At 51.5% G+C, this 3,530-nt stretch overlaps 1 non-coding gene across 1 annotated transcript; it reads right to left on the reverse strand.

Moving 5' to 3' along the window:
* Positions 1–228: 228 nt before the first annotated feature.
* On the reverse strand, positions 229–303 carry Trnas-uga (transfer RNA serine (anticodon UGA)). The gene has a single exon. It is a non-coding gene; the product is annotated as a tRNA-Ser (tRNA).
* Between the last annotated feature and the right edge of the window lie 3,227 nt (positions 304–3,530).

Genomic DNA, 3,530 nt, shown 5'->3' on the forward strand with positions numbered 1-3,530 from the left:
CACGACTCACGTCCGGTACTCACAGCTTTACTTCTGCCAGTACCTCGCCTCCTACCTTCCAAACTTTACAGAAGCTCTCCTGCGAAACTTGCAGAACTAGCACTCCTGAAAGAAAGGATATTGCGGAGACATGGCTTAGCCACAGCCTGGGGGATGTTTCCAGAATGAGATTTTCACTCTGCAGTGGAGTGTGCGCTGATATGAAACTTCCTGGCAGATTAAAACTGTGTGCCCGACCGAGACTCGAACTCGGGACCTTTGCCTTTCACGGGCAAGTGCTCTACCAACTGAGCTACCGAAGCACGACTCACGTCCGGTACTCACAGCTTTACTTCTGCCAGTACCTCGCCTCCTACCTTCCAAACTTTACAGAAGCTCTCCTGCGAAACTTGCAGAACTAGCACTCCTGAAAGAAAGGATATTGCGGAGACATGGCTTAGCCACAGCCTGGGGGATGTTTCCAGAATGAGATTTTCACTCTGCAGCGGAGTGTGCGCTGATATGAAACTTCCTGGCAGATTAAAACTGTGTGCCCGACCGAGACTCGAACTCGGGACCTTTGCCTTTCGCGGGCAAGTGCTCTACCAACTGAGCTACCGAAGCACGACTCACGTCCGGTACTCACAGCTTTACTTCTGCCAGTACCTCGCCTCCTACCTTCCAAACTTTACAGAAGCTCTCCTGCGAAACTTGCAGAACTAGCACTCCTGAAAGAAAGGATATTGCGGAGACATGGCTTAGCCACAGCCTGGGGGATGTTTCCAGAATGAGATTTTCACTCTGCAGCGGAGTGTGCGCTGATATGAAACTTCCTGGCAGATTAAAACTGTGTGCCCGACCGAGACTCGAACTCAGGACCTTTGCCTTTCGCGGGCAAGTGCTCTACCAACTGAGCTACCGAAGCACGACTCACGTCCGGTACTCACAGCTTTACTTCTGCCAGTACCTCGCCTCCTACCTTCCAAACTTTACAGAAGCTCTCCTGCGAAACTTGCAGAACTAGCACTCCTGAAAGAAAGGATATTGCAGAGACATGGCTTAGCCACAGCCTGGGGGATGTTTCCAGAATGAGATTTTCACTCTGCAGCGGAGTGTGCGCTGATATGAAACTTCCTGGCAGATTAAAACTGTGTGCCCGACCGAGACTCGAACTCGGGACCTTTGCCTTTCGCGGGCAAGTGCTCTACCAACTGAGCTACCGAAGCACGACTCACGTCTGGTACTCACAGCTTTACTTCTGCCAGTACCTCGCCTCCTACCTTCCAAACTTTACAGAAGCTCTCCTGCGAAACTTGCAGAACTAGCACTCCTGAAAGAAAGGATATTGCGGAGACATGGCTTAGCCACAGCCTGGGGGATGTTTCCAGAATGAGATTTTCACTCTGCAGCGGAGTGTGCGCTGATATGAAACTTCCTGGCAGATTAAAACTGTGTGCCCGACCGAGACTCGAACTCGGGACCTTTGCCTTTCGCGGGCAAGTGCTCTACCAACTGAGCTACCGAAGCACGACTCACGTCCGGTACTCACAGCTTTACTTCTGCCAGTACCTCGCCTCCTACCTTCCAAACTTTACAGAAGCTCTCCTGCGAAACTTGCAAAACTAGCACTCCTGAAAGAAAGGATATTGCGGAGACATGGCTTAGCCACAGCCTGGGGGATGTTTCCAGAATGAGATTTTCACTCTGCAGCGGAGTGTGCGCTGATATGAAACTTCCTGGCAGATTAAAACTGTGTGCCCGACCGAGACTCGAACTCGGGACCTTTGCCTTTCGCGGGCAAGTGCTCTACCAACTGAGCTACCGAAGCACGACTCACGTCCGGTACTCACAGCTTTACTTCTGCCAGTACCTCGCCTCCTACCTTCCAAACTTTACAGAAGCTCTCCTGCGAAACTTGCAGAACTAGCACTCCTGAAAGAAAGGATATTGCGGAGACATGGCTTAGCCACAGCCTGGGGGATGTTTCCAGAATGAGATTTTCACTCTGCAGCGGAGTGTGCGCTGATATGAAACTTCCTGGCAGATTAAAACTGTGTGCCCGACCGAGACTCGAACTCGGGACCTTTGCCTTTCGCGGGCAAGTGCTCTACCAACTGAGCTACCGAAGCACGACTCACGTCCGGTACTCACAGCTTTACTTCTGCCAGTACCTCGCCACCTACCTTCCAAACTTTACAGAAGCTCTCCTGCGAAACTTGCAGAACTAGCACTCCTGAAAGAAAGGATATTGCGGAGACATGGCTTAGCCACAGCCTGGGGGATGTTTCCAGAATGAGATTTTCACTCTGCAGCGGAGTGTGCGCTGATATGAAACTTCCTGGCAGATTAAAACTGTGTGCCCGACCGAGACTCGAACTCGGGACCTTTGCCTTTCGCGGGCAAGTGCTCTACCAACTGAGCTACCGAAGCACGACTCACGTCCGGTACTCACAGCTTTACTTCTGCCAGTACCTCGCCTCCTACCTTCCAAACTTTACAGAAGCTCTCCTGCAAAACTTGCAGAACTAGCACTCCTGAAAGAAAGGATATTGCGGAGACATGGCTTAGCCACAGCCTGGGGGATGTTTCCAGAATGAGATTTTCACTCTGCAGCGGAGTGTGCGCTGATATGAAACTTCCTGGCAGATTAAAACTGTGTGCCCGACCGAGACTCGAACTCGGGACCTTTGCCTTTCGCGGGCAAGTGCTCTACCAACTGAGCTACCGAAGCACGACTCACGTCTGGTACTCACAGCTTTACTTCTGCCAGTACCTCGCCTCCTACCTTCCAAACTTTACAGAAGCTCTCCTGCGAAACTTGCAGAACTAGCACTCCTGAAAGAAAGGATATTGCGGAGACATGGCTTAGCCACAGCCTGGGGGATGTTTCCAGAATGAGATTTTCACTCTGCAGCGGAGTGTGCGCTGATATGAAACTTCCTGGCAGATTAAAACTGTGTGCCCGACCGAGACTCGAACTCGGGACCTTTGCCTTTCGCGGGCAAGTGCTCTACCAACTGAGCTACCGAAGCACGACTCACGTCCGGTACTCACAGCTTTACTTCTGCCAGTACCTCGCCTCCTACCTTCCAAACTTTACAGAAGCTCTCCTGCGAAACTTGCAGAACTAGCACTCCTGAAAGAAAGGATATTGCGGAGACATGGCTTAGCCACAGCCTGGGGGATGTTTCCAGAATGAGATTTTCACTCTGCAGCGGAGTGTGCGCTGATATGAAACTTCCTGGCAGATTAAAACTGTGTGCCCGACCGAGACACGAACTGGGGACCTTTGCCTTTCGCGGGCAAGTGCTCTACCAACTGAGCTACCGAAGCACGACTCACGTCCGGTACTCACAGCTTTACTTCTGCCAGTACCTCGCCTCCTACCTTCCAAACTTTACAGAAGCTCTCCTGCGAAACTTGCAGAACTAGCACTCCTGAAAGAAAGGATATTGCGGAGACATGGCTTAGCCACAGAGCTTCTGTAAAGTTTGGAAGGTAGGAGGCGAGGTACTGGCAGAAGTAAAGCTGTGAGTACCGGACGTGAGTCG

The sequence above is a fragment of the Schistocerca cancellata genome, chromosome 5 (genome assembly GCF_023864275.1).
Source record: "Schistocerca cancellata isolate TAMUIC-IGC-003103 chromosome 5, iqSchCanc2.1, whole genome shotgun sequence".
Lineage (NCBI taxonomy): Eukaryota > Metazoa > Arthropoda > Insecta > Orthoptera > Acrididae > Schistocerca > Schistocerca cancellata.